Source organism: Gallus gallus, chromosome 1 (genome assembly GCF_016699485.2).
Source record: "Gallus gallus isolate bGalGal1 chromosome 1, bGalGal1.mat.broiler.GRCg7b, whole genome shotgun sequence".
NCBI lineage: Eukaryota > Metazoa > Chordata > Aves > Galliformes > Phasianidae > Gallus > Gallus gallus.
This window is the reverse complement of record NC_052532.1, coordinates 20,377,502-20,395,842: the sequence shown is the minus strand read 5'-3', so window position 1 is coordinate 20,395,842 and position 18,341 is coordinate 20,377,502.

The following is an 18,341-nucleotide window of genomic DNA, read 5'->3' as shown; positions in this document are numbered from 1 at the left end:
TGTTTTAAGCCGTTTAAAGAAGTTTTAAACAAATAGGAGCGATAGGAGCCAGCTTTAAGCATACCACTGTGTGCTTGTGTGGTGGCCAGGCCTGAGTCTCAGGACATCACATTAATGTGATGAATAGCTGAGAATGGAAACCGCGCTACCCGTGGTCTGCGCTCACTGGAGTAGGATAAACCTTGGCACGGGATCACAGAAAGGTTACGTGTCCTCGTAACACTGCAGACTTCACAGAGTGGCTGTGAGGTCTCCTTGGCTGTTTATTGCTGGTTCAAGAATAATCAATCACAACGTTAACTTTTGTAGATGAATGGGAGAAATGTTATTCTTTTCTAATTAACTCCCAGATGAGCAGATTCCCAGAAGCTGTTACAGTTGTCTCCATTTCTTTGTGCTCAGTGACCAAGTTTTAATTTAAAAAACGTTTCAGATTCAATCTTATTTTTGTTCTGAATGGTCAGAACAGCTGCAACTGGAAAATGTTAAAGCAGATGGCACCATTCAGCCCTTGCTGCAATATGTAGTTGTCTTCTGTCATCCTCCTCTGGGCAAAGTTACTTATACTTTAAGAAAGCCCGATCCCATCTTTTACAACTACATTAGGTGTGATTCGATCAATTAAAAAACATAACCAAAATGGGGGCAAGCTGTGTTGCAATTGTAGAAACAACAGTGCTGTTGTTCGGACAAACTGAGATTTAGGATTAGCAGTGATAAGATCAGACCCCTGTTATGAAACAAGGACTGTTTCGTAACAGTGGTCAAGAATATGAATAGCAAATTTCTGGGCTGTTTTGATCTTTTGCCCTACATGGGTTACGCAGTGTACTTGTGTAGCAGTGAGTTTCACTTTACAGATAGCCTGAATTAAAAACTAGCTTCTTAATGGATTGTGAACCTTGAGAAGAGGTGGCAGTCCTGGGTCTCTTCCTCATCACATCCCAAATTGCGTCTCAAACAGCTGACAAAAGGGAAGTTGAAAGGCAGTAACAATATCAAAGAGTGTAATGTCAGCACAGCATCAAGCAAGATGTAAGCACACATTTTCAGAAGCTTTGCATTTATTGATCAAATATGTGAATTTGCACATAAAACATTGACCGAAACAAATAGGAGCTACTGAAGCATCGTAATGTTCTGTCCTTCACATCAGCTCTCATTTGCAGCAAACACTCACTACTGCCTATTGTTAATGATTTTAATCCACGTAATAGAATTTAGTAGAGAATCTTATCTGGGCCACAGGATTAAACTTATCAAAGTAATCATTATTTATTATTGTTATTTCAAATGCTCTAATTATTCTAGAGAGATTTCTTTTCTTAGAGCAATTTCTGTGAAGCTTTGCTTCTCCCTTTCTCCTGTTGTGCTGATATCTAGAATTGTTCTTAGGCCTCTGAGTACCTCCTATGGTATCGGCATTTTAAAATGGTAAGATGTGCTCTGTAATAAAACCCCAGGAAAGGAATCTTTCCTGTTCAGCGTTGATCATTTCTGATAGCTCCTGTTCTTCCAGCTTACAAGGGATGGAGGGCAGGGAGTATCCCTGGTCAGTTCTATGACTGGAGACTTGGGATTGACAATATCTTGTCTATAATATCCATGTTGGTGACAGCAGTCTTAGTGATTTCTTACTATTCAGAGTGCATTTTCCATGGCCTTTGCTGTGCTGTTTGATTTCTTGACTTTAGATAGCACTGCATTGGGTTACTGCTACCTTGCAGTAATTTACAGGTGACTAAAATGGTAGCATTGGGAAAATGTGCTCTGCAAGAAAGTGTTCTGCTTTCTGTGTTTTCAGCATTCCTAACACTATATAAAGGAAATCTCTCCAGGTAATGGATGTCTTTTCTGTTTTTTCTTGAGATTTTTTTTTTTATTGTTTATTGAAATGATGATACTTCCACGTGATAAAGATCCCCCTCAGAGGACCAGAGCAATGGTGTCCCTGTTGCTTGTGCCAGCCCCTGCTGTGCTGAAGGTACTGCAGGAGTCCCCACTTCTGTAGCAGCTCAGCACTGCGAGGGGATTCTCTGAGCAGAATTTGGGGCTCATCAGCACTTCAGTTTCCTGAAACTGCTTTTTTAATAAGATGTTTCTCTCAGTATCTGTGCCAGAGTGATGTTCCTTGCCATAGCGTGCTTTTCTCCCTGTAGCCTCCAGGCTGTGCCGTTCTTGCTCAGGAACTGCTGGAGGAGGTGGAGACTGTCTGCATTAGCACCATGAGTTTTGATGCAGAGGTCAAATAATCATGAAAGGAAAACATGAATCCACATCTAAATATACTTATCTCATGACTGGAAACAGAATTGTTCACTGAAGCTGGTAAAGAAAACAGCAGGCTGACTAGGTAAGAAGCAGAATTCTGAAAGCAGCTGTTCTACCTCTTTACAAGGACATTTGTTTGTAATTCTGGGCAAAATTTCTCTATGACACTGTTGTCTCAGTAACTTGTTTCTGGAGCTGACTGATTGTGCCTTCAAGTCCTCTCCCATTTTCATAATCCATGAATATATTGCAAAACATCCCACAAGTGTAGCACGTTCACACTTTCCTGTCCATTTTGCCGTTCCACATTTCTAATGCTCCTTATCTTATTCAGAGAAAATGCTTTTGTCTATAATGATGTCTGAGCCTTCTAGGTCCCTCGAACCAACTCCTCTTTCTTTTGTACAGCTTCCTACCCCAGGAATCAGGCAGTCCTTCCAGGTTTGAGGTGCTGGTTGGGCTGGTTTTTGAAAAGAAACCTCAATCTGCTGGCCTTAAGTAGCAGCTGCTTTCTAACCCTAGGAGTCACCTTCATGTTTTTTAATCCTATGAAAAATTCAGCAGAGAGTCACACTTCAACACATTTTCAGAGAGCTGTTTTTCTATGAGATAATATTTGTTTCTTATCAAAACAAAAGTGTAGCATGTACCCTGTTTGTTGGCTTGTTGGTTGAGTTTGTTGTTGCTGTTGGGTTTGCTGAAATGATAAAAGACTGTGAAATTTGGGTAGAAGCTGAATTTAAGGAAATGAAGTGGCTTTGGACCAGCTCAAGTGATGAATAAACATAAGTAATTATGTTTAGAAGGTACCACTGGCTGAACTCATCAGCAAATAAACTTGTCAGTAGATGTTTCCCAGAGAATATGGAGGCAGAATTCAGATTTTTCTTCCAGATATGTTCCAGACTCCCAGAAATTCATCTCCGTGGCTTGAAAACAGCGTAGAGCTTAATTTTAGATAGAAGTCATTGGAATGTATGCCCACTACTAAATGAACTGCTTTCTACAGCTCTCCCTAACAAATAGAAATGGAGATGAGAGTGCTGTTTTGAAGCTGTCACACATTGTGTATGTTATACTTCCAGTGTGTCAGGACGTCGTCCTTTATTTCCATTCTGTATGATGTTCTTTGAGTCCCTGTGATGTTCACATTTATTTATGGCTCAATTTTTAGCTCAGGACACTTGTCATCGTGTTCTTTTCCTTTCAGAGGAGGTGTAGAAGCAGTGCTGAAACACCATTCTTTCCTTGCAAGTTGATACAATAAAATTTCTCCAGTGCTTACTGTATATGTCACTCTTAAAAAAAAAGGCAGTACTGTTTCCCATCAAGCTTACACTGTACAGTATCTTGTTTGAATCAAATTTATACTATAAAACACAAATTAATCTTGCCCACAGAGCCTTTTACCATATAAAAAAAAACATTGCTTGCCTTAAAGCCTTTTTTTGAGTTTGCTCATCTGAGCTTTATAAATGTAATTCCCCCAGTGCTGCTTCCTCCCCAGTTTTTAATTATGAATCTGCAAGTACAACCAGCATACTGCTGGTCAGCTCCTCAGCTGTGACATTTTGGGGGGTTCATTTCCTTTGTTCTTCACCCTAGCTTTCATCATACTGATTATTTCTAACTCTGTGGTGTTTACATGATTTCAGGACAGTACTGTTCTGTTTCAAATAAGATCTAAAATGTGTTTGACTCCCTACATCTCAGATAGGTTATCTTTAATTTAACTTGGAACTCTTTTCCAGAGCAGGTTGGCACAAAGCTGGAAGCCACAGGGAACTTAAAATCAAACCTCAGAAGCAGGATCTTTAGGTTCATTTGTTTTATAGTACTATTGATAGAGACCTATATACATGATTATAAAAAGTATGATTGTGCAGTCTATACAATAGTATGTGCACATCTCTGTATATCACTTACCCTTGGGTCAGCCACTAGGCATGACAGGGCTGGCAGAAACAGAGAGTTACTGCCTTCCAGGCTTTCTGGAAGGGCTCTGCCCTTCTTCTGCAGCAGGGCCAGGACAATCAGTAGGGTATGAACTGAGTTCTTGGAATGGAGGAGATGACATTGCTGTGAATATCTGTGAATATCTGGCGTTGCTGTGAATATTTCCAGGCTGGATGTGGTTCTGGGCAGCCTGGTCTAGTGGTTGGTGACCCTGCACACAACAAACAGGGGGGCTGAAACTCGATGATCATTTATAGTCCTTTTCAACCCAGGCCATTCTATGATTCTATGAATATGTGTGCCTACACAGCTCGCTTTGGACTCTCCTTGCTCAGACAGAAGCCTTGTTATGGAAAGCAGAGTCTTTTTATGGCATTTGTTGTCAGGCTGCATTAAGGTGCCTGGTTCTGATCAGGGTGTACACTGGGAGTCCTTACAGCCAAGATGTTGTCAGAGATTGGTTTCATTCAGTGGTGCGTTCCAGGTAAGTCAGAAGCATCTAAGCATGTGGCAACAGCAGTCTGTCAGAGCTGTACCAGCCTTGAAAGGAGATGAGTGTGTTCAGGACAGGTGACTTTTCTGGTTGTGATGCGTGGCATACCTGGGATACTGACTCCAAGCAAGCTACCTATGAGAGCAGATGTCAGTCTGATTGACTGTCATATACTTGAGGTTAGTCTACAGTTAAAAGTGGGGGCAGTTCTCCTATATGCTTTCTGAGACCTCCTTCAGTAAATGTGCTTTGACAATACAGCTGATGTCTCTGAAAGTAGCCAGCTGCAATACCGTGTAGTAGCAGGAGAAGGCTTATCACTGCTGGTGCTGGTCATAGCAGTGTTCCTCTTCAGTGATTCTCCTTGAATTTAATCAGTGCAGTGCAGTGTTACTGAGCTGTACACAAGCAGCAACAGGAAAAATGAAGTGTTTCCATTTGTCTTTCCACATAACAAATGTATTGGATGGACGGATACCTTATGTGAAGAATGCATCCTCATCTGCAAGGAGAAATCAGACATCACTGTCCATCCCACCACAGCCCCCCAGATCCATGTTCATTTATGCAGGGCTTGTAGGAGTGGCAATTTTTTGGTGCTGTATTTTTATAGTCTGTAAAAAAAAACCTCCACGTGGAGTAGGTCAATGGCTGTGTCATGCTGATACCGTGAGAGATCATAGCTGGTGTGAAGGCTGTTAACTGACATGGGCGAGCGTATGTTCAGAAATAAGAACCTACTCTGAAATGAGGATGCTGGCCGAGCATGTCACTTCATCAGAGTAGACACTAGAGATGAGAAGAAAATATGAAATCATTCTCCTTAGGACTTCTTTCAAAGTCCATTGCTTTAGAATTTTGTTCCCTTTTTAGTTTCGCAGAAGAGGACCTGGCAGCTGTGGAGGGTGAATCAAACAAGAGCCAGTGGTATGCCCCTGCAGCAAAGGTGGCTAACCATGGCTTGGTCTGTATTTAAGTGTAGCCAGCAGGTTCAAAGAAGAGGTTGATTGTCTCTGGGATTCATGAGGTTGCATCTGGAGTGCTGTATCTAGTCTGGTTTCAGATGAGAAGGATTTGACCAGCTGGAACTTATCTGAACGAAAGCCACCAATACAGTGTGGGAGCCGTAGAGCTTGACAGATGAGGAGAGGCTGAGAGAGCTGGCTTTGTTCAACCTGGAGAGGAGAAGACTTGGCAGCCGGTCACGTTGCTGTCCTCACCTGTCTCGTGGCACCATTTTAGGATACCCAGTATGGAGTTCTCTGAATATCAAAGCTGTCTGCATTGGCAGATCCTGCACTCTGTTTGGTCACACAGTGGTCGCTCATAGGAACTGAGACACGATAGTCACACTTCAGGACTGAGGGAAAACTAATGAGAAAAAACAACCCTTAGATGAGCAGACACAGTCTGTAGGATACACAACTGGGCAGTCCCAGCACCACTCCACCAGATAGATCCTGGCAACCCATCATTACTTACAAGAAAGATGGATGTTTAATTTCAGTCCCACTAAGTCAGGGACAAAAAGCAGTGATTGTTTCACTACCTTATCCAGCCATTTCAGGACAACTCGGTTCATATTTATGTCCAGAGATTTTTTACATCATTCATCACCTTCCCGTTCCTATTCTCGAGGCAGGCTGGCTGAATGGAGCGGTGCCAAGAGGAGGCACTCCGGATGAGGGCTATATGTTCTCATTGTGCAGTTGTCCTTCCCTCACCCGCTCTTGTGGAGGTTTTCCATTTAGAAGGGACTGAAGAAGTATGGCTTAGCCGGGAGCAGAGGCCCAGAGGAACACAGGACAGACATCCCAGCTGGTGAGTCTCCATGGTTCAGCAAAGTGCTGTGTAAATCTGCCAGCCTGGGCCGCAAAGCTTCCTGTCTAGCTGGGGCAGAGCACACGCTGGCATTACTAACCCTGCTCTGGCTGCAGCGATGGCTCCCGCGGAGCTAACTGAAGCATCTCTGCATGCCACTTCTGGGGTTTACTCACTGTGGTCACCAGCCCGGATGAGTCTGTACTCATTGTGTACAGAGTCGAACCGCTGGTTTATGGAAGGGCTGGATCACACTTCGGGAGAAACATAACCAAATGCTGAACAATAGCCACTGAATAGTAACAGATGTGGCTACACCAGTCAAGTGTTCTGGATGCCTTGCCTCAGCACGCAGCTGAGCATATAGCATATATGCTATATATGCTATATATATATATATACCAGCATATAGCTAAAGCACAGTCCTGCATTTTTATTTTCTGTGTCGTGGGAACGTGTTACACACTCTGAAGAGGCCAGGATAAATGCCAGTTACAAATGTGTTATAAAGCCAAACCCGGTAAGAGAAATCTTGATACTGAAAATATGCTGCAATTCTTTTTGGCACCTTTCGGCTACATTTTATTTACAGTAAGCTTCAGTAGAATGGTTGGGAAGTTGCAGTATGATGCTATGATGCATCGTATCATCACCTACTAAGCAGCATGCCTTGAGGCTATTGTTGAGTGTTTTTAGTTGTGTGGGCACATTTTGGAAAGCAGGAGATCATAGGTGTCAGATCATAGGAGGTGCCCTCAGGCACACTGCTGAACGACACTGCTCGCTGAGACGACGCACTTCTGGAAGCAGGGCTTGTGCAGACACAACTGGAAGGTTGACACGGATCTTGGAAACGGGGTGCCAAGAAATGCAACCACCTCAAAGTAAAAGGCACCACGTATCCCATTTCTTTGCTGTGACAGTGCCCTGTTGCGTTCTCAGCAGGAGTGAAGCTGAGCCATGAAAGCAAATTAGTAATTTTTAAAGTAGGAAATAAGAAGTAGGAGAAGATAAATATTTTAGTTTATTGTTTACAGTTTGGAAGAAATAGAGTAATTCGATAGGTTAGCGGACCATCTCTGTGAAAACATGATTATAGAGAAAACTCAGCATACAGAAAACATGAATACTGTGTGACATTGTGTAGCTTAAGTTTAGGTCTTCAATCCCAGGAACCTTTCCATCATGCCCTTATATAATGATTTCCTGTTTTATTGTTCTGCATTTTAAACAAACTTCTCCACGATTACCACCTTCAAAATGCACCTCTTGTTGAAATAAGTAGGGAACACAAAGCCCCCTATGTAAAGACCAGGCGAGCAGTTAGTTGTTCACTTCACTCCCATTTCTGGACAGAGCATCTGACATGTTCTGTAAAGATGACTGTAAGAAAACGTTTGCACTTTGACAGAGCAGGTCATTAGTGGGTAGTAATGCCATTTCTGGCAGTAAGAGCATGACACTATAGTACAGTTAGGCTATATTTTTCTTTTGCAAACCACTGTCTCGTATTCTGTGATGATACGATGAATGCGAAGGATCCAAACAGCAGGCAGGTGTGGTAGGTTGGAGAGGTCACTGCAGTGCCTACCAGTGTTGTTTGTCATTCAGATTAAAATGGCGTACGGGTACGTCTTCACAGAGGCCCCTTTTCACACAACAGAGAAACGTCAGTGTGATATAATTCCATTGGATATTCTAGAGCTGACATAAATATTTTGTTTGATGCAGGCCACTGTCAGCTCCTTCAAACGTCCCATTCCCTTTTTAGAGGTGATCAGACTGAGCAATTTTGAGGCAGTACAAAACTTATGGTATTTATCCAGTGGGCTAGGATGGGCTGTTACAGCCTGATGTTGGTACGTTGTTTTTGAGACAATGTATTTATTAATGTGATTGAAAAGAACAGAAATAGCTTTAAGGTTATAGGAACTATAGGAATCCAAGGGGTGGATCAGGCCAGCGAATACCTCGCAGTATTCTTGTGGAGCTGTGGGAGGCCAACCCTGAAGCACCCGCAGGACAAAGGCAGGCCCAGCTGTCTTTGCAGATCCTAGCTCAGAGCATCGCCAAGGCAAGACGGCTTTGGATTCAGAGGGCAGCAGGCCTGTGTGTCTCATAGGCTTCTTACTGAAGGGCCTTGTACCCTGTAATGAGGGGAAATAGCACAGAGGAAGCCAGGCTGAGCCCAGCTGGGTGCCTGCTCCTGCTGGGTCTCGGCGGGCCCAGCCCTGCTCCCTGTAGGCTGCCCATATTGAAGCAGTTCCTTAAAGGTGTTACAATACCACACATTTATACAATGGCTTTTCCCAATTTGTATTTTGTTCTCTGATTTGAAACAAACAAACAAACAAACAAACAAACAAACCACCACTTTCCTGTTTCATTAATCTAAAGTTTGACCCTTTCTTCCTGTGCATTTTTACTGCATGTATTTCTTCTCCCTAGAGACGAATGCCTTTGCCCTGCTGCTAGCCCTTTCCAGGCTGATACACCTTTGGGAAATTCGGGCTGTAAATGCCAGCAAATGTCCTTTAATTTCATGGGTCACTTACACTGGTGTTCAGGCATGACACGATCAAATACCCATCATTTCAGTGACTGACTTTACTCATCTGAAAACGTGCAGTTAAAAGGCATTTCATCTTCCTTGCAGCTAGAGGCACAGAGTGCCCCCGGCGGTGCTGCAGATACGTGCTATATGTGGGCTGCCACCTCTGCTCAGTTTTGTCACCAGGAGACATTTACACTAGTTGTGAAACTGGTCCCATCGCGCATCTCTATCGATTTGATTTGTAGCAGGTCAAGCACTGGAGTTTATCTTCAGACTGATCTTCAACAAGAAGCTGCCTAGAAAAAGCTTCATTTCCCTGGGAGCTGCTGGGGTCGCTGGGTGTCTATAAGGACACTTTGCTACCTCAGAGCAGAGAAACGTGACAGAGTGCTCAGGGATGCACAGCCTCTGAGTAAGCGCAGGGCTGAGCTGCGGGGTGCAGGCAGGTGCCCTGGTGCCACCCAGAGCTGCTGCCTGCACAGAGCCAGCCCCAGCCGTGCTGCTGCTCCCCACGGCCTCTGCATCTGTTCTTTTCTGTCTGTTCTCTGCCATTCACTCCTGCCCTGTGATGGGAACGCTCCGCTGCTTTCAGTCACTGAATCGTTCTGCTGGGACTTAACCGAGCTGTCTGCTGGCCTTCATTCCCAGCTCATTTTCTCTGGGTGTAATTACAGCCCACTCATCTCCGCTGCCCCTGTAACTGCACTTGGAAATTCTGTCTCTGCTTCCTATCAGAAAAGCCATTGCACTTCACTGGAGGTGATTGTGCTTCACAGGTGGGTGAAGCGATTTCTGAACACAGCGTGAAAACGCGCTCAGCTGAGGGTTACTTTTGCCTGTTTACAGGCAGAATGCAGTGGATGTGTTGGTCAGCAAAGGGGGTGAAAGCTGAAGCTTTCCAGGCACACATCTGAGAGGCGTCTGGCTGATAACAGAAAGTAAAGTAATCCTTCTTCTTCTGAAAGCCGACCTTTTCCCCCAGCAACGTAAATCCAATTACGGTAACCGCACTGATTTCATTGCGGTGCCACTGGGAGCACTCTAAATCCACGAAGGAAACACAAAGCACGCTTGGCAGATATATGGAAAATAATTGCAAGCTCTTTCTGTGCAGCATTAATATATTATTTATCAAAGCTTCAAAGCTTCCTCGCCAGTCAGGGCTGAGTGCTTACAGCCGCACATGGCTTGCGGTGGCCAAAGGAGCACTGCTGCTCACCGCCAGGAGAGCATCACTTTGTAGCAGCCTTCGTAAAAGGAGAATTTCTGCCCATCCATCCCTGGCATGAATTTGAATCCCATTACATGAGCTCTGTGGGAATATCCTTGCTTTGTTTCTGTCATCTGCAGTTAAGATAGTTTTGGATTTCGTTTTGAAATTGCATAGAAGGTGATACAGCTTTCAGCTTTCCAGCATGTATTTGCTGATTCTTATATCTACCTTCAGGCAAGGCTTGAATGTTAATTGCTCTCGTTGGATGAATGTATAATTAATGCAATATGCAATTAAGGTAATGCCTAATTAAATGCTCTTGTAGCTCATTTAGGAAGCCTGTTATTGATACTAGTTACCTGGATAACAGCTGAGATTGTAACAAATACTTTTTATTAAAACCAGGCTAGATGGAGTTAACAAATTGCATTATTTTATCTCTTTTAATGACGCTGGTAATGGATTCTGTAGGAATATTAATCAACAAAATTGGGCTTTTAGTGAGTATAGTTAGGATTGGTTCGTGTTCAGGCTAGCTAAGTCGCATAGGAAATGTCAGCTTTTGGATTAATTTATCAGAGGAAATAGACGGTTGCTCATTTCTGAACCTTTCAGTTCCACTTCAGCACGTTGACTGTGATCAAATGCAATTCTGAAGTTAACAGAGACGTTTCTACATGTAGCTCCCATTTACACTATTAAAGTCTCCAGGGGAGAGAGGGAGGAGCTGCTGTGAGCTGATTAGAAACACTCATTGTGTATTGTTTGTAGGAATGGTACATTGTGTATTCTTACCACATGCGCACAGCACTGCTGACTGAGCAGACCTGCTGGACTCCCATCAGGTAACGTGTGAATATTGAGCAGCACATTTTAGCTCAAAGCAATTCAGACTGCAGGTTCTGGATTTGTTCTCTGTCTTAATTAAAGCATCACAATAAGTGGCTACCATTTTTTTTTCTCGTTGCAAGATTGGTAATGAACAGGCCAGGTGGTGGAAAAGCATTGGGCCATAAGGAAAAGGGGAAAGACCGTTCCACTTCAACGTTTTTATCCACTGATAAAAAAAAATGCCCAACTACATTTTAATTGTATATATTTTTCTGGGAAAGGAAAGGGCTGAGCTGAAGTCTATGCTTCTTACTAGCTATTGCAAAAAAAAAGTGAAATTGCTGCAACCTTTGTACCAGTGAATGTCAGTATAATTGCCTGTGCTCCCCATCGGTCTCAGGGGAGGAGATGTGTTTTTTTAAGCAGCCTCAACCATCAGAGCGTTGCTGAAGCAACCTGCAGGTGAGAGATGTGCCTGCTTCCATCCTTCTTCCGGAGTCCCAGACCAACCCCTTGGCAACAGAATCACTCATAGTAAACCCAGACAGGGGACAATCCACACCTCCCACCAAACTCCCTCAGGCCTCCACCCAGCAAACCCCTTCTCCAGTGTCAGTTATCCACACTTCAGCCCTCTGTTGAAGGGGGATGGAAAAAAGAGTGATGCAGGAAGGTCATTAAAAATTTCTTTCAGGCTCCATCTGCATCTCCGGTCATGAGTGGTGTTCCCCAGGAGTCAGTGCTGGGGCCTGTCCTCTTCAATATCTTTACTGATGACCTGGACGAGGGCATTGAGTGCACCCTCAGTAAGTTTGCAGATGACACCACGTTGGCTGGAAGTGTCGATCTGCCTGGGGGAAGCGAGGCCCTACAGAGGGATCTGGACAGGCTGGATAGCTGGGCTGAAGCCAATGGGATGGAATTCAACAAGACCAAATGCCGGGTCCTGCACTTTGGCCACAATAACCCCAGGCAACGCTACAGGCTTGGGGCAGAGTGGCTGGAAGACTGTGTAGAGGAAATGGACCTGGGGGCATTGATTGATGCTCAGCTGAACGTGAGCCAGCAGTGTGCCCAGGTGGCCAAGAAGGCCAAGGGCATCCTGGCTTGCATCAGAAACAGTGTTGCCAGCAGGAACAGGGAAGTAATTGTCCCCCTGTACTCAGCACTGGTGAGGCCGCACCTCGAGTACTGTGTCCAGTTTTGGGCCCCTCGCTGTAAGAAAGACATGGAGGCCCTGGAGCGTGTCCAGAGGAGGGCAGCAAAGCTGGTGAGGGGTCTGGAGCACAGGCCTTATGAGGAGCGGCTGAAGGAGCTGGGATTGTTCAGTCTAGAGAAGAGGAGGCTCAGGGGAGACCTTATTGCTCTCTATAACTACCTGAAGGGAGGTTGTAGTGAGCTGGGGTCAGCCTCTTCTCTCATGTGACTGGTGATAGGACTAGAGGGAATGGCTTCAAGCTGTGCCAGGGGAGGTTCAGGCTGGACGTTAGGAAATACTACTTATCTGAAAGGGTGGTCAGACACTGGAGTGGGCTGCCCGGAGAGGTGGTGGAGTCACTGAGCCTGGAGGTGTTGAAGGAACGTTTGGATGTTGTGTTGAGGGACATGGTTTAGTGAGAACCATTGGTGATGGGTGGATGGTTGGACTGGGTGATCCTGTGGGTCTTTTCCAACCTTGGTGATTCTATGATTCCATGGTCCCAGATTAGTGGTTCAGCTGCGTATCTGAAGTATAGGCTTCTACTGGCCATGTCTGCCATGAAGGCCCATCAGCAGACAGCCATCCTGCAGCCACGGGCCTTCTGAGCACTGGGACCAAGACATTTGCAGCTCCATCCCACTGAACACAGAGAGTTCATCCTGACTGCCCCACAGAACTCAGCTTGGCAAAGCGGTAGGAACAGCTCCTAGTCCAACCCAGGTGATTGGGATATAACCAATTCAGGCTGGTTTAAAGGGCAGTTGACTCCATTTCACTTGTAAAGATTTTGTGTTTGAACTCTCCAATTAAAAGGGAAGGATTCAGTATATCGGCATAAAAGCGGATATATTTTAACATTTCAGAAGGCAATTATGGGAGCTATCAAGAGGAAGATGTTTTAACAGAAACATTTGGAGGTAATGTATCATTGGCATAATGGTTTTGCTAAATATTAGGAGTTACTGCTCCAGGAATGAGAGATAATGGGACCAGCATATACTCATTACCTAGTGCACAGGGAAAGTCGATTAGCTGATTGCCAACCTGCTAACAGAATCAATGTTATCTTATTCATACATTTGCTGCTTAATTAACATTCAGAGGAAAGAAAATGGAAATGATGCCATAAAATCCTCCATTTGTATTCAGGTACACCAGCAACTTCTATGCCATAAAATCTTTATGTGTCAGCCATCCACGCTTAACAAGTCTTATCAGTGTTCCTCGAGAGCCAAATGCTTTGAGGTTTTGTTTCTGCTGTAAATCAGTGGAGGAAGCATAATTAAGCCTAACTATTTGTGTAGCCACATATTATTCTGAACCTGACAGATTGCTCAGCACAATCAAAGCGTATTTGGGCACATTTGGTATCATTTATCGTCAGGTCTTTGGCTTCCTAAGCAAAACTAACAAATTGACATGTAACACTGCAATGGTAATACTAGTGTTCTTGTCTCTAGGGAGTTTCCTAATGGAGTCAATCCCACAGAACACAAGTTTTCCTTTTAAAAAGGACTGTGAAGAATCACATTTTGACTAGAAAATAAGGGCATAGCTTCACAAAACTGGCAGGAAGGGCAGCCTGTGGCAATAAGCCTTGTTCATGTGCCCATTTGGTGAAGCAAAGCTTGCTCTTCGGTGAGAATGGGGGCATCGTTCAACATTCAGTGTGGGATAAGGCTACATGTGCAGTTACCACGCAGAGGTAGTGAGTGCACTGTAAATCCATGGTGTAGTTTAACTCCACGGCACTGCATTACTTGCTGATGAAGAAGTAACTAGTAAAACCCAGACATGGTATCTGTAGGAACTGGCTTTAGAATAGTTTTCATGTGCAGAGAGGGATATAGAGGAGAAGGAGGGCAGTGTTACAGAAGGCAGCCTGGCAGGCGGGGACATCCTGGGAGAAGACTGGACTTCAGCTGAAGGGAAAGGAGGCAGAAATCAGTTAGTGAGTAATTCCAGTGGAAGATATCATGGCTGCGCAACCTTTGTGTGTGACTTGCTGGTGTGTGATTGTTGCCTTTGGTTGCTTTGGGCCCTGACTTAGCTGCCTTGTGCTCATTGCCTGCTCTCTTGTGAGAGCAAGCAGGCCAGGTAAGCTCCTTGGTGCCTGTATATACTGTACAGCAAAGGCAACAGCTTTCATTTCTCAGCGTGTGATGCTTTGGGGTGCAGGAACAAAATGGGCAGGCCTCCAGCCCCAGAGGGTGTGTTCTAATAACTAAACGTTTGTGCCTGCTCGGAAGTACTGCAAAGGCTCCGTGGCCAGGGCTGCACTGCATTACTAGTCTGTGTCAGCTGCCAAGCGTTACTGCTCTCCAAACACTGGGTACCGATATGTCATGAGTTAGCAAGTGATCTCATCAGATTAGATGTTGGGGAAGTTTTTCACTGAGAGGGCGGTGAGGCCCTGGCACAGCTGCCCACAGAAGCTGTGGGTGCCCCATCCCTGGATTCACTCAAGGCCAGGTTGGATGGAGCCCTGGGCAGCCTGAGCTGCTGGGTGGCAGCCCTGCCCATGGCACTGGGTTGGGACTGGATGATCTTTGAGGTCCCTTCCAACCCAAGCCACTCTATGATTCTCATCAGAAGTCTCCTGCCTTAATGTTGCACGTGTAACCTGTCATCAGGAACCTTGTAATCTATTGTTAGCCCCAGCAAGAAACATTTAAAGAGCAGTGAATTACACATCATAATTTGTTACACAATTTGAACAGAAATTTGATAATCTTCCCTGGATTTTGTTTCAGTTTAATTTCAATGCTTAGGCTAAAAAATCAAAAATCAAATTTGCATTTGAAGTGAAAATAATGTGTCTGTTTTAATATGAATTTGCTGAGGAAGTCAGTATGATATAAAACATAAAGTTTTAATTATAACTATGTAAAGCCCAGGGCCAGAACCTCCAGAGGAGATAGTTGGTCTGCGGGAAAAGAGAGGAGTGTTCTTCCTGCAGACGTTTCATTTGGCAGCCCACAATTACTCTGGTGTTTCCCAGAGTCTGTGTAACATAAACCTTAATGTACACAGTCGAAGAGAAGAAGAGGAAAAGAAAAAGCTCTTGCTTTATGGGCAAGAATCTCTTTCCAAGACTTTGCTCTTGGATCTGCACTTGGTTCCTATCCTGTGGTTACTTTATAATGAGACTCAGCTTAAACAAAAGGTCTTATGGCAGCAGACCAGGCCTCCCTGGCACTTGAGAAGAAACTGATGATTTAGAGCAAATTAGGCAGTGGCAGGACAAGCCAGCAACTCATAAATAAAGACAGCTTTGCAGAGAGATCGTTTTGACTGCTGGTGTAGAACGTTCTGAGAAATTGAGGGGACAGGAGTTAAACAGACCTTTCCAAAGATATGGGAATATATAGAGAAAAATACATATTTGCACATATGTTTTAGTGTTGGCTTTTCTCAGGTGGACTCTCCCTTTCCACAGCAGTCCCCTGATTTCACATCATCTGAGAATGGCTGCCAGGTGGGCAGCTGGGCTGCCATGGGACCGTGGAGTTGGGGGTCTGCATGATGGCAGAGACCTCGGGTATCTTGAATACAATCCCTGTTACTGCCGTCACCTGCCTGCCTAGCTGAAAGATATGCTGTTGTTTCAATGTGAACAAATACTCCTATGTGAGGACTTTGTCTATGAGGGATGTTTGCTGTACACCAGAGAAGCAGCAGGCGCTGTGTGGGAGTGGCATTTTCCAGCTCAGCTTCTTTTTCCTGGCTGCTCCTGGTCACAGAATGACAGAGGGGCTGAGGCTGTGGGCCCTCTGGATCCATCTGCCCAACCCTGCTCCAGCAGGGACACTCAGAGCAGGGTGCCCAGGCCCACATGCAGGCATTTGAAGAGATCTCCATGGAGGAGACTCCACAGCCTCTGGGCAGCCTGTGCCAGTGCTCTGTCACCCACACATCACATCAGTGCTTCCTGGATTTAGATGGAACCTCCTGTGTTCCAGTTTGTACCCTTTGCCCCTTGTCCTGGCACTGGGCACCACTGAAGTGAGTTTGGCTCCATCCTCTTTGCACCCTCCTTCAGCTGCTTATGAACACTGATGAGATCTCCCTGAGCTTCCTCCAGGCTAAACAGGCCCAGCTCCCTCAGCCCCTCCTCACAGGAGAGCTGCTTCAGTCTCTTTGTCATCTTTGTGGCCCTGTGCCTTCCCAATATGTCCATGTCTGTCTTGTTCTGAGGAGACCAGAAATGGTGGCAGTACTCCAGGTGAGGCCTCACTACTGCCAAGGGCAAGGATCACCTCCCTCGACCTGTGGGCAATACTTTGCCTAATGCAGCCCAGGGTATAATCTGCCGCCTTTGTGGCAAAAAGGCACACTGTTGGCTCATGTTCAGCTCTGTGTCCCCCAGGACACCCAGGCCCTGTTTTGCAGAGTTGCTTTATAGGTAGTCCCAGGCATGTCCCGATGCCTGGGCTCATTCCTCCCCAGCTGCAGGACTTTATACTTCCCTTACTGAACACCGTTTGTTGCTCTTGTGGTATTTCCCACTGTGTTTTTCCCTAGCTCATCCCATCCTGCCCCTGCTTACTTGCTCAGCCCTGGGACACAGTGGCTCATGAGGGAGCCTGGCCTCCCTCAAGCCATCCCTTGCTGCCTTCCTCTCCCCATAGACACCAGCCATGACTGCTGCTGGAGCAGATGGGCTTTCCTTTCACTTTGTACCCCACAGGCTCCTCCAACTGCTTTTGTTGCAAAGTCACTTGAGGCCTTCTCAGGCATTACAGGATCCCCTTCCATGGCTTTGCAGTCATCCTCATGCAAGTTTGAGCTTCTCCCAGACTCTTTTGACTCTTTTTGTGTTGTCCTCTGAAGCAGCGTCTTCCTCTTTTGGACTATCAATCTCTTTCACTCTCTGGCTCATTTCTTCTATGGTTCTGGGCACCCCTTTTTGTTGTGTAGGCCTTTCCAATAACAGGGTAAACCTGTCAGTGGGAAGTGTGCAGGACTGTATGTATAGGACAGAGAGTACAGAGGTTTCCTGGTTCTCATTCTGGCACATCCCCTACCCAAGCCTTTGTGGATGAACACATCCGTCACTTCACAAAGGAAGTTCTTGAGTTGCTCCTAGAAGCTCATTCCCTCAACAACAAAATGTCCCCATCTGCCCCTCGCTGGGCTCCCCAGGCCCCGCTTCTTGTCCCAGAGCAACAACTGCAGTGACTCTCATGGCTTCAGTGACACACTGCAAAAGCTCCAAGACCAAAAACAGTAGAATCTGTTGAGCACACAAACTTTCTTTACAGTCAGGCATCTGCAGTAGAGCAGAGGGGGGAGTTTCTCTCTTATCTCACGCAAGACATCAGATTTTGCTTACAAAGCATGCATTCCTCTCCCAGAGATTTATTGTGCACTGCCTGGCTGTGTTTTTGGAAAGACAGCCTGGTGAATGCCATGAGCCCTAAGATTATAAAGCAGAATGATTTCTAGTTAACCAACAGAGTCAGTAAACTTCTTTGCTCTTAAGCCCAGCAGGAGCCCCAGAACTTCTTTCAGATTAAGCTGGCTCGGGCTCTGGGCTAATTCATCCTGTGAATAAACAGCAAGTCAGCAAAGCATTAAGTCAGAACATCAGTAACCGCCGAGGACAGCAGGATCAGCTGGGTAGCATTTTACTCAGTGTGACCTGCAGAACCCCGAGGTTCTCATTGGTGTTGTGGTGGAGTCATTCGTAAATTTTTCTTTTTGCATAGTGTTGCAAAATAGCAAAGCAATGCTTTAAAACTGCTCAGAGAACAGCAGAAGCTGAAAATTTGTTGCTTGTAAGTAATGCACATAGAATGTTTTCCCATTAGTTATAGTCCGCTTACAGGCAGAGTGGAATGTTCCTCATTAAAAGCCAGAAAATATTGGAAGGTGTCTGAAAAATAATTGGCCTGCTTAAATCTCCTACTGTGCTCTGAGGCTTGTGCTTTAGCAGAACAATTTTACTGAGAAAACCCATTGTTTCTTTAAAGAAAAACATTCCGTGATCAATATTCTA